The sequence below is a fragment of the Anabrus simplex genome, chromosome 7 (assembly GCF_040414725.1).
Source record: "Anabrus simplex isolate iqAnaSimp1 chromosome 7, ASM4041472v1, whole genome shotgun sequence".
Classification (NCBI taxonomy): Eukaryota; Metazoa; Arthropoda; class Insecta; order Orthoptera; family Tettigoniidae; genus Anabrus; species Anabrus simplex.
Genome location: NC_090271.1, coordinates 94,967,277 through 94,980,795, shown reverse-complemented (window position 1 = coordinate 94,980,795; position 13,519 = coordinate 94,967,277). Strand labels below are relative to the sequence as shown.

The 13,519-nt window shown below is 40.7% G+C and overlaps 1 protein-coding gene across 1 annotated transcript in view; it reads left to right on the top strand.

The window, feature by feature from the left end:
• Positions 1 to 13,519, top strand: part of kl-3 (dynein heavy chain 8, axonemal kl-3) — a 232,356-nt gene that overhangs the window by 91,886 nt on the left and 126,951 nt on the right. The window lies entirely within an intron of this gene.

Here is a 13,519-nt window from a genome sequence, read left to right as displayed (position 1 = left end):
GACCAGTCTGTGTCAGAGCAATGTAAAGGAAATTGAGAAAAAAGTTTAATTTACCAGATGACAGAGAAACCAAGACACTGGTTTGGATGACCTGTGGCTGAGCTTTTAATTCAATTTACATAGGTTAGGTTTATTGTGTTTTGATCTTGGGTTGGGAAAGAAGAAATAATATTAACTTTATATAAATTTTTAATTATCACCAACTTCAATAGCTTCAGTCGCTTCAGTTTGGCCAGTATCCAGTATTCAGGAGATAGTGGGTTTGAACCCCACTGTTGGCAGCTCTGAAGATGGTTGTACCTTAATTAAGGCCAAGGCTGCTTTCTTCCCACTCCTGCCCTTTTCCTGTCCCATCATCGCCATAAGACGTATCTGTATCGGTGCGACATAAAGCGACTTGTATATAGGATTGTTGATAGAATACAGTACTCTAAAAGACAGGATATTATAAGGACTTGTAACTACTGCAGCTTTTACATTCATGCAGGCAATCGACACAGTGTTTTGTATATGTAGCAATTCAAGAGTCAATCCACCGGTTCCATTTATCATTAAGGTAATAATTTCTTTAACTAAATAACACTATACCCTCATAAGTTTTGTTGAAAGAAAGAAATTCAAGAGGATATACAGTATTTCACTGGCAACAGTCCTTCTATTGTTATCGATTAATACTGCTCTTCGTATTCAAATATTGTATTGTTGGTACATGGTCAAGAACAAAGGGTATAGTGTATTTGAGAAAACAAAAATAATAGTCAGCTGTTTCCTGTATTCCGATAACTTATTTGTAGTTCTTAGTAGTTCAAGTCTCTGGTGTACTTCATACTTTGCACCCTCGAGCTTTCAGCATTTAAGAGTGGTTTCAATTTCTGTTAGCTTGTAGACGTAAAAAGAAAAACTTTCTAATAGGTAACATAGTTTTAACTACATTTCTGTTGTTTTGGTTAACCTATTGTAGGCTACTTTCGATACCTCTAAATACAGTTGAGAATTATTGTAGTGTATGGTAGTTATTTTATTAGAAATTATTGTGTTGCTTCATTATTCCATAATCTTTGCATAGGAGGGGGGGGGGGGGAATCTCTCTAGGAATTAAAATCTTTTACTAGAATTCTATTGATTCGGTTAACCTGCTGTAATTAGGATAGGCTTACGAGCAGTTTAGAATATCCCATGAGATCTCCAAAATTAAGCAACATTGGGTGTGGTCAAGCTTTGGATGGGTTGCCACACGCTGTTGGTAGGGGGTAAGGGAATGGAGGAGCGGAAAGGGTCTGGCCACCCTACCATACATAAACTCCGGCTCAGGACCACCTCTGCAGATGTTCGGACCTGCCTTCCGGCAGAATACACCCTTACCTTACCTTTTTCTGTTTGCACATAGTAGTAGTACTAGTAGTAGTAAAAAGTTTTTAAAAATTTGTCTGTATATATATGTATTTAGTGTAACAACACATTTCTATAGTTAGTCTTTTATTCCTAGTATTTTATAATAATTATAGTTATTTTATCAATTAGTATCTTGCTGATATTTTTGTAATGACATTTTTATGTAGTGTATAATATTTCCTTCCTCTGACATTGTTGTTGTTTGAGTCATCAGTCCATAGACTGGTTTGATGCAGCTCTCCATGCCACCCTATCCTGTGCTAACCTTTTCATTTCTACGTAACTATTGCATCCTACATCTGCTCTAATCTGTTTGTCATATTCATACCTTGGTCTACCCCTACCGTTCTTGCCACCTACACTTCCTTCAAAAACTAACTGAACAAGTCCTGGGTGTCTTAAGATATGTCCTATCATTCTATCTCTTCTTCTCGTCAAATTTAGCCAAATCGATCTCCTCTCACCAATTCGATTTAGTATCTCTTCATTCGTGATTCGATCTATCCATCTCACCTTCAGCATTCTTCTGTGATCGTCGCCATAAGACCTATCTGTGTCGGTGCGACGTAAAGCCCCTAGCAAAAAAAAAAAAAAAAAAAAAGCATTCTTCTGTAACACCACATTTCAAAAGCTTCTATTCTCTTTCTTTCTGAGCTAGTTATCGTCCATGTTTCACTTCCATACAATGCCATGCTCCACACGAAAGTCTTCAAAAACATCTTTCTAATTCCGATATCAATGTTTGAAGTGAGCAAATTTCTTTTCTTAAGAAAGCTCTTCCTTGCTTGTGCTAGTCTGCATTTTATGTCCTCCTTACTTCTGCCATCGTTAGTTATTTTACTACCCAAGTAACAATATTCATCTACTTCCTTTAAGACTTCGTTTCCTAATCTAATATTTCCTACATCACCTGCCTTCGTTCGACTGCACTCCATTACTTTTGTTTTGGACTTATTTATTTTCATCTTGTACTCCTTACCCAAGACTTCATCCATACCATTCAACAATTTCTCGAGATCTTCTGCAGTCTCAGATAAAGTAACAATATCATCGGCAAATCTCAAGGTTTTGATTTCCTCTCCTTGGCCTGTGATTCCCTTACCAAATTTCTCTTTGATTTCCTTTACTGCCTGTTCTGTGTAAACATTGAAAAGGAGAGGGGACAAACTGCAGCCTTGCCTCACTCCTTTCTGGATTTCTGCTTCTTTTTTAAAGCCCTCGATTCTTATCACTGCAGACTGATTTTTATACAGATTGTAGATAATTCTTCGTTCCCGGTATCTGATCCCTATCATCTTCAGAATCATAAATAGCTTGGTCCAATCAACATTATCGAATGCCTTTTCTAGATCTACGAATGCCATGTACGTGGGCTTGTCCTTCTTGATTCGATCCTCTAAGATCAGACGTAAAGTCAGGATTGCTTCACGTGTTCCTACATTTCTTCTGAAGCCAAATTGATCTTCTTCCAACTCAGCTTCAACTTGTTTTTCCATTCTTCTGTAAATAATACGTGTTAAAATTTTACAGGCATGAGATACTAAACTAATGGTGCGGTAGTTTTCACACCTGTCAGCACCGGCTTTCTTGGGAATAGGTATAACAACATTCTGCCGAAAATCGGATGGGACTTCTCCTGTCTCATACATCCTGCACACTTCTATTCATAGAATACGCTGTTTTATTTCTATTGGTATTTCATATTATTACAAATTTCTTTGAAGAGATAGAGGAATGGCTGAGAAAGGCAGGTGTAGGGACTATGGGGGTGAGAGGGAATTAAGGAAGATGAGGGAAGGGATAGCAAGTTTGAGGGAGATAATCAGGCTTGAAACGGAGGACAGGAATGAAGGTAGATAGTTCTCCCTCAGTCAATGTACAGGATACAGTAGGTAGGCAAGAGGGAAGGGAAGGAAGGGGAAAAGTTGGTTTAAGGGGAAGGAAAATAAAGGCTGAGGTTTTTCCTCAGGGAGTGAACCGAGGAGAGGTATTAATGAGGAATCAGTATGAACCACTACAGGTAGAACAGCAGAGGGAAGATGGAGGTTAGGGAAGTGATACGGAGGAGGAGGCCAGGAGGAAAGGGAATGATACTAAAGGAGAAACGTAGAGTAGATGATAGGAGGAGTGAGGTGGAACAGGGTAGCAAGAGGGAGAGAAGAGAGGAGGAACCAGGTTCGGCAGACTTCAGGGAAGATAAGAGAGACCAGGATATGAGGGGATATAATGAGAAAGGTGGGATTGAGGCTCTGTTCATGGGTGACTCAATTGTTAGGGATGTGATGAAAGTGTGTAGAGGAAAGGGAACAAGGGTAGAGTGTTATCCAGGAATTAGGTTAAGGCAGATGATGAGGAAAATAGAAGGAAAGGAGAGTGAGAAAAAGGTGGTAATTTGGCATGTAGGCACCAACTACCTAAGACAAACAAGAATAGGTACCAACATAATTGGGGATGTGTGGGATCTGGATATGGCAGCATGGGGAGAAGTTTAAGGAAGCAGATATTATTATCAGTGGGAGAATGTAAAGGAGGGATACTGACTGGAGGGTGACTGAGGGATTTAAATGAGACCATGGGATGGGTAGGTGAGAAATTGGGAGTGAGATTTGTTAATCCTAATGGGTGGGTAGGAGATAGGGAACTACGTTCAGATGGCCATCACTTAAACCACAATGATACATATACAGTAAGTTAGGGAGTTTATTTAGAAGATGCTGGTGGTGGTGATTATTGTTTCAAGAGGAAGTACAACTAGACAACCATCTTTGATTTGTTTAGAAAAGTTATATGGAGGTACATTCAGAGAAATGGGGTGTACTAGAGAGTGGTGATGACAGTATAGGAAGCAGGGAGTCAAGTAAGGATGCACACAATTGTTTGTGTTAGACTGTATAAGTACTGTAAAGAAAGGAATAGAATTAAGTCATTTAATAGATATATATATTTACTAGATATTGTAATAGGAAATGAATCACAGCTGAGAAGTGATCTTATAGGTGCACAAATTTTCTCACACAACTGGAGTGTTCATCATAGGGAAGGTTAGGAAAGATAGGAGGGGGAGTGTTCATGCTGCTGAAAGAAGTAAAAAATTAACAATGAGGAATGTGAAATTCCAGGTGTAAGTCTTATCTCTAAAGATAATAGGCAACTTGATATTTTTGGGGTGTACTGCCCTGGCAAGGCTAGGCCAGTGACACTGATATGGAATTATTTGTTAAGGTGATCAGGTATGTGGGGAATGACACAGAAAGGAACATTATTGTATCAATTTACCAAATGTTAAGTGAAAGGGAATACTATGATAGAAAGTATTACCAACAAATAGTGAAGAGGTTAATATGGGAAGTGCAACTGAATGAGAGAAAGTGATAGAACCAACTAGAGGGGAAAATATTTTAGACATGGTGCTGATAAAACTACATGAACTTTATAGAGAAACTGAAGTGATACTTGGTATAAGTAATCATGAAGCTGTTTTTATTTTGTTTTTTAATATTTAAATGTGATAGAAGGGAATGTTGTAGAAGTAAGGCTATTAGGCAATATCATATGGTTGAAAAGAGAGGCATGGGGGAGTTATTAAAATGCAATTAACCGGGCGAATTGGCCGTGCAGTTAGAGGCACGTGTTGTGAGCTTGCATCCGGGAGATAGTAAGTTCGAATCCCACTGTCGGCAGCCCTGAAGATGGTTTTCTGTGGTTTCCCATTTTCACACCAGGCAAATGCTGGGGCTGTACCTTAATTAAGGTCATGGCCGCTTCCTTCCAACTCCTAGGCCTTTCCTATCCCATCGTTGCCATAAGACCTATCTGTCTTGGTGCGACGTAAAGTCAATAGGAAAAAAAAAACCAATTATGATCAGTAAAAAATAGTAAATACGGTACATAGTAAATAGCCTATGGAGTGGGTGTAAAGCAGTTGGTGGGGAGTGTGAGAACTGGTATAAATCTTTAAACCATAAGGAATAGTAAGGACTCATTATATTATAACAGAGAAATAAATAGATTAAGAAGGAGGTGCAGGTTAAAAAAAGTTGAGTTTGGAATAGTTTCAAGAGTAAGGAGAAGCTGAAGGAACTTACTAGGAAATTGAATTTAATAACAAAAACAAATTCATCTAAGGATAATATGATAGCAAATATAATTGGCAGCCATATGAATTGTAAAGAACAATGAAGGATATGTATAAGGTGCGGCTAAAATATAATCAAGCCGGCCCTGTGGTGTAGGGGTAGCATGCCTGCCTCTTGCCCGGAGGCCCTAGGTTCGATTCCTGGTTTGAGATCCACTCAGCCTATGTGATTAGAATTGAGGAGCTATCTGATGGTGAGATGGCGTCCCCGTCTCGAAAGCCCAGAATAACGGCCGAGAGGATGCATCGTGCTGACCACATGGCCTCTTGTAATCTGCAGGCCTTCGGGCTGAGCAGCGGTCGCTGGGCAGGCCAAAGCCCTTTCAAGGGCGTTAAGTGCCATGGGGTTTGGTTTTATGATATAGATGTTGATTCCCATAGGAAATCTGAAATATTTGTCCCGAAGGAGTAAATTTATAATACCAACATAAATGGCCCTTTATTGGACATTATAAATTTTCCAGATAACTCATTCCTGGTTGCCAGCATTTTGCCCCCACGTGCTAGGTTTGGCTTGTCAGTTGGTACCTAGCACACCTACCAAGACGCATGCCTAGTGCATACCGTGAAGGCCACAGCATAGGCTACTTGAAGCCACTGACAGTGCGAATGCACTATGAGAGACTTTGTCTCACTATCAAAAATTGATGCCTGCTTGGCCATCAGATGATATAGATGTTGATTCCCATATGGAATCTGAAATATTTGTCCCGAATGAGTAAATTTATAATACCAATATAAATGGTCCGTTATTGGACATTATAAATTTTCCAGCTAACTCATTCCTGGTTGCCAGCGTTTTGCCCCCATGTGCTAGGTTGGGCTTGTCAGTTGGTACCTAGCACACCTACCAAGATGCATGGCTAGTGCATACCGTGGAGGCCAGTGCGTAGGCTACTTGAAGCCACCGGCAGTGCTACTGCAGTATGAGAGACTTTGTTTCGGTAAAATATAATCAGACTGGAGCTTCATAATCTTTATTGATAAAAATTACAAATTGGAAATATTTCCTTAAATACAGACTCCTTTCTGGTCCCAACAGATGGTTGTTGGTGTTGATGATTATTGTTTTAAGAGGAAGTACAACTAGGCAATCATCCTCACCGCTCCATGTGAATTTTCCACTGTCCAAAGCAATGGTCTAGGTCCGCTTCTGTAAAACTGTAATATATAAAAGTGGTCATGATTATAAATTCTGTCAAACTGTTCATCAGTTTTGTCACATTTGCTCCAGTGAGTATGGTGGATGCTCCAACCCAGAGATCTTGGGCTTTGTCAGAAACTGCTTGACAGAAAGTATGCTGTGTGTTGATGCAGGATCCAGGAGTAATTTTTCCAATTTCAGATCTTTACCAATTTCAGATCTTTTACATCTGACCCACTCATGGAAGTTTCCTAAAACACCCTTGTTGTAAGCCAGGTTAATATTCTGACCTTGTGGTACCCAATCATGAATGATTACCAGATATTTAAAATAATATACATATCATGGCCTTGAATCTGGATTTGCTCATGTGTGCATATACTATAGGCAATGGGGCAGGATATAGTGCCATATCTGAAATACATATTTTATTACTGTTTGCATGAAGGAGTGATACAAAATTAATGGAGAGTTACAATAATAGTCCCAGTGTACATGAGAAAGGGTGATAAACATAAAGCAGGCCGGTCAGCTTGATGTGTTGTTTGTAAGCTCTGAGAAAGCATTCTTTCTGATTATACATATTAGAAACGTTTGCAAATTTACTAACTGATTTCATAGAAGGCAGTTCAGGTTTAGGAAAGGTTATTCTGGTGAATCTCTGCTTGTCAAATTCCAGCAAGATATAGCAGATATTTTAGATTCAGGAGGTCAAATGGACTGAATTTCTGTTGACCTATCCAGGGCTTTTGATAGGGTAGATCACGCGAACAACTGACGAAAATGGGAGGACTATTAGAAGAGACAAAAGAGTGGTTGAATGGATGGATAAATTTCTAGAAAATAGAACTCAAGGATTAGAGTAGATAAAGCATTATCTGGTTCTGCAATGATTAAGAGTAGAGTTCCACAAAGTAGTATTATTGCACCTTTATATTTTCTTATATCATCGTCATCATTTTCATTTCCCCTTGTTCAGCTCCTGCCGTGTCGGGGTGATGATGGTACTTCTCTACCATTGCCTCTCCTCTTCAGTAATTGTATTCCTATCCATCTATCTTTGGGCCTCCTTCTTGCCCTCTTTCCCTCTATCTTAGCCTCCAACATTTGGTTTGGTATCCTTCTCTCCTCCTTCCACATAACATGTCCAAACCATCTCATTTTATTCTTCTCCATTCTATCACTCAGTTTTCTAACCCTATTTTCTTTTCTGACCTCAACATTTCGTACTCTCTCTTTCCTTGTCTTCTCTATTATACTCCTCAGGAACTTCATCACGCTGGCCTGAAGTTTACTCTCATCTCTTGCTGTCAATGTCCAAGTCTCTGATGCATATGTTCATACAGGGGTGGGCCTATAGTACATTATCTCTTTACATTTCAGAGACACCTCTCTGTTCCACACCACGTTCTTACATTCTGGTAGAGTGTATTTTTCTCTTGTAACCTTCTGCTGATCTCCTTATCCAACCTTGCATTTTGCATTATTTCACTTCCCAAATATTTGAAGCATTCAACAACCTCAAAGGGAGACTCCGTGGCTCAGACAGCAGCGCGCCGGCCTCTCACCACTGGATACTGTGGTTCAAATCCTGGTGACTCCATGTGAGATTTGTGCTGGACAAAGTGGAGGCGGGACAGGTTTTTCTCCGGGTACTCCGGTTTTCCCTGTCATCTTTCATTCCAGCAACACTCTCCATTATCATTTCATAGCATTTATCACTCATTAATAAATCACCTTGGGAGTGGCGACCCCATTGTAATAACAGCCTATATATGTTTCATTCATTCCATCCCTGACTCGGTCAATGACTGGAAAACAGGTTGTAGGTTTTCATTTTTCATTTTCAACAACCTCAAAAAGATTTGTTCCCTGATAATAACGATTCCCTCTCTTTCTCCTCTTGTCATCAAGACTGTTTTGCTCTTTTCCATACTGATTATCACACCATATTTCTCATTATTGTCATTTAAAGCCTGTAGGTGGATTTGCACATCTGTATTGTATTTTCTTAGATATACTGTAGGCTATAAATAATGTTAATAAAGAACTGGAATCAAAGATGGAGGTTTTTGCAGATGATGTTATGCTGTGTAGCAGCAACTGATGCATGATAAAACAAAAAGAAAAAAATTGGAACTTTAAATAAAATTTAGAATCATTAAAACCATATCATAAAAAAAAATTAAGTATGGTAAAATACATGGAAACTAATGACAGAATGTGGACAGCAGAAGGAACTCTATGAGGTTATGGATCGAAGGACTTTTATGGCTGAAACTTCAACAAAGAATCATTTAGTTAATACCTATTTATTAAAAAAAACATCAAAGAAAAGGAAATAAGGAACACTACCGGTGGCATAAACACAAAATTGAAATACAAACCCAGACGAAATGAAGTTGCAGTCTTACAATCTTACCCATACTAGTCTTCATGAAAAATACTTGTAATGTGAAGTGACCACCTTCCCCCAAAAAATAAAATACACGTCAAAGGAAAGTAATTCCAAATGAAGCAAATTTACTGATGTCAACTTAGTGAGAAATTTAATTTATATTACAAAACTTTTAGAAAAAGCTTGCCTCATGTCAACATGAATGTAAAACCTCTTTATACCATCATAAATGACAATTGATTTCTGATAGAAGGATCGACGGGTAAACTCCTGTGACAAATTAAAACGTGAAATAAAATAAAATTAACTTACATTAGGAAATTTAAGATTTGCTTATCCCAAGGGAAGAGTACAGAGCTCCTGGACAACACATTCGCTCTATATGATGCTGTAGTCAGAATTAAATTTCCCCTGCGACATGCTTCCCGAAGGTGGTGCAACAGGAAATGGCACAACAGAATTAATTACATTTGACCACACAGGAGTTACATTTCAAGTTATTTAAACAAATCAAATTATAACTTTTAATTTGACGCCTCTTCTCTTGCCCTAATCATTGGTACATATTCTTTTCCAACATTCCCCCTTCCTTAGGGTGTTAACACTACTTCTAGCTGTAGAGCTGGTCTCAAACCCAAATAAAGGAGGAGAGGAGACAACCTAAATACTGAAAACTATGAAAGCCCTTTTGCCATTTAGTCATTTAGACTTTTTGACATTTAGCCCTTTTCCCATTTTGCCCTTTCACCATTTAGCCCTTTTGCTCTTTTTTCCTTTTAGCCATTTAGATCTATCGCCCTTTTACCCTTTCGTCATTTAGCCCGTTTGTCCTTTATGAAGTCTCGCCCTCGCAGGGGAGTAGAGTACTAGCTACACTTCTGTTAGGTCTATACGAATAGAGTACAGCAGCCATCTTGCATAGCATCCCTTACCTCATTTCTCAAATGTTAGACTGATAAATCTAATAGGTCATAAGTTACAAGTTGTAAGCCACTGAGGTAGTCCTCATAGATAAGGTCTATACGAATAGAGTATAGCAGCCATCTTGCGTACCTGCTCTTGCTTCAGTTCTCGAATATTAGGCTGATAACACTAATAGGTCATAAGTTACAAGTTTTGAGACCCTGAGGCAGCCCTCTAGTTAGGTCTATAGGAATTGAGTACCTGGACCAGCTCTTGAGAGTTAAAAATCATGAGAGGTCATGTTAAACCAATGGACCACCCTACCCCACGCCCATTAGGTCCTGCCTTAACTCTCGGGGCTTAGTTCTATAAGAGTCCATGTATAACAGCCATCTTGCCCATTAGACCCTGGGTCAGCTCTGTCTTATCACTACTTACATGTCACAGCTGTATAGAGTAGTAAATAAGTTTCAGGGTTGCGACCAACTGCAAACGTGCCTTGACAGGTTTCATCATGTGTTCTTTTGCCTAGTAGGTACTGGGTCCTCCAAGGGCACTGTTAACTTGTTCCATGCATGATGATATCGACACGTATAAGGCACAAGTGGCATCCTGGGGTATAGCCATCCATGCTGCATTCAACTGGTTCCACATTTCATCTTTGTTTGGCATTGGGTCACAGTGCCACACCCATTGTTTCACTATATCCCACACATTTTCAACTGGTGACAAGTCCAGTGATTGAGCAGGCAAGGGCAATTCTGACATCCTGAGACAACAAGAAGGCACGTGTTCATGCAGCAACATGTTGTCATGCATTGTCCTGCTGAAATATGACATCTAGGGTGTCATGCAGAAAGGGTTTGGCTACAGGTCGCAGGATGTCATTCATGTAGATCTCTTGTTAATTTAATATTTAGTGCTTGACAATAATGTATTTTAGTGTACCATTTGCCACCGAGGTAGACACCTCATTTGCAAATAAAGAGATTTTGATTTGATTTGATCAAACTGGGCACGCACCAACTATGATTTGTGGTTGTACCCAATGACACCCCACACCATTAGGCCTTTAATTGGTGCTGTATGTTTTGTGCGAATGCAGTTAATGTGATGCCTCTCCCCCTCTGCGGCAAACCAAAATGCGGCCATCATCTCCAAACAAACAGAACCTGGAATCATCTGAAAATACTATCTGCTGCCATTCCTGTCCCCAGTGATGTCGTTCCATACACCATTGCACTCTAGGATGTTTATGCAATTAGTCTAAAGTAGGCAGAGAAGTGGATGACGCGCCGGTAACCCAGACCATAATAAACAGCGTCGGTCAGTCACTCCTGACAGTGTACGATGTCTTACACTGTTCCACTGTTGTGCCAGAGCCAAGGAGGATGCAGATCTGTCCTGCAATGCCATTCGGATGAGGTGTCAATCTTCTCGGGTGGTGGTCTGTGTTGTATGTCCTCCGCTCTCTCCGCTCAGTGCCAGCCCGCCGCACGCACGCCAGCGTGTATATTTTGAGACTCGACGCGCAGCCTTCAGTGCACGTGCCTGTACCGTCGAGTGCACTATAAAAGGAGCTCCCTGCCTGTCACTCCCCAGGATTCTCCCCGGTGTCCTGCTCCAGAATACACTGTACGTCGAACACGGAGGCTACTCCTCTTAAAAATGTGTCTCGACCAGGTGGACTGAATTCTGGTAGTATGAGGTTTCACCTCAGGTCACTGCTCCAATTTCCCATTCCTTCATTCCAGTCGAGCCCCGATGCTGTATTCTACACATCCCCTATCTCACTCAGGCTCCGACACACAAATTAGATTCTCTAATTGTGAACTTAGCTTCCTTTCTGTGCAAACTCAGACTCTTCACGTCAGAAGGAACTCTATTAGCTAATCAATGCTAGTGAAACTGATAGTTTTCGACTATCACGAACTGAACATTCTTACGAACTATCTTTTCAAGATAGAAGCTATTGTAAATACATTCAAAGTGTACATAGTGTATAGTGACAGAAACTCTCTCTCAAGTGTAATTATCCACTTTGCTTCAAGACAATTTTATGTTCATTCCTGTAAATTTATATGTGAAGCAAATAAATAAGTTGTGTTCATGTAAACCTTATCCTTGTTTACAACACAACTCATTGGCGATGAGGTAAAAAAACACTACATGCTATCTGCCACCAACTCATTCACGAAGAGGTACAAAACTGTGCGCTATCTGCCACCAACTCATTGGCGACGAAATACAACAGTGGTCAGTGTGTCGCCCACTCATTTGCAACGAGGTGCAAAACTGCTTACATTCTTTCGTCCACTCATTCGCGACAAAGAAACGAACTCTTACTGTATATCGTCAACTCATTGGCAAAGTGACAATATACTCCGTAACTATCACCACTCCACATTGGAACCTGCATGGACTCTACCAGCAGTTAGACTTTTCTACAGTGCGCCTATTAGCCTCCTTTGAACTACGGACAGTCAGCCGACATTCCAAGGCTCTCTCTCTCGCTCGCAGCACCTGTCAGGCACGCTTCGCTTGTTGCTCTCTCACACACTCCCAGCTGTTCCTGTGAAGGTCTCGCCTCCAGCCAGCTCAGTACACGCTGCTCCACAAGTTCTTTTCTCTCCGGCATCTCAACATGGCTACAGCTGAACAACTCACTGCCCTATTGCAAGCTCTCCAACAGCAACACCACCAATTCATGCAGCAACAACAAGCGGCATTGCTCACAGCTATTCAAGCTCTTTCTGTTTCTACGCACCCCTCTGCAATTCCTCCGTTCTCTGCTTTTGATCTGGCTAAAGAAGAATGGTCCATCTATTTAGCCCGCCTACAGCAGCATTTTATATGCCATTCCGTCACGGATGACAAGCGCCAACGTGCTCTATTTCTCAGTTCGGTTGGCAATGCTACGTGCGAATTACTACAAAAATTAAGTCCAGAGGAGCAACTCTCTGAAGTGCCATTCGCACAGCTCTTGGCCCGTATTACTGCACACTATGCTAAAGCCCCACACATAGTGGCTGCTCGCTACAAATTTTTTCAGAGCAGAAAGCAACCACATCAGACTCATGCTGAATGGATAGCAGAATTAAGAGGTCTAGCTAAACCCTGCCAGTTTCTATGTGCCAAGGACAGTTGTGGTACATCCTATACCGATTCCCTCATTCGAGATATGGTCATTCTGCATACTCCTGAGGACAAAGTTCGTTTTGACGCTGTCAAGAAGAGTAACCCTTCTTTAGAAGACGTCCAGCGTCTTGCTACGTTATACGAACTTACTACCAAGACTGCCGCAGAAATAGCTTCTAAACACGAGGTCGCTCAAGTCTCTCCTCCAGCCCGCCAGTCATCTGCTACCTTGAACCGCGCAGCCAAGTCGCTCTCTGCCAAGCATGCTCACCCGGTTCCCTCTCGTTCTTCTACAAGGAAGCCCACTTCTAAGAGCAAGTCGCGACTCCTGCCTTCCTGCAGAGGATGTTTCAAACATCATGAACGTCGTGCATGTCGTTTTTTCAAAGCCACTTGTGAAAGATGTAAT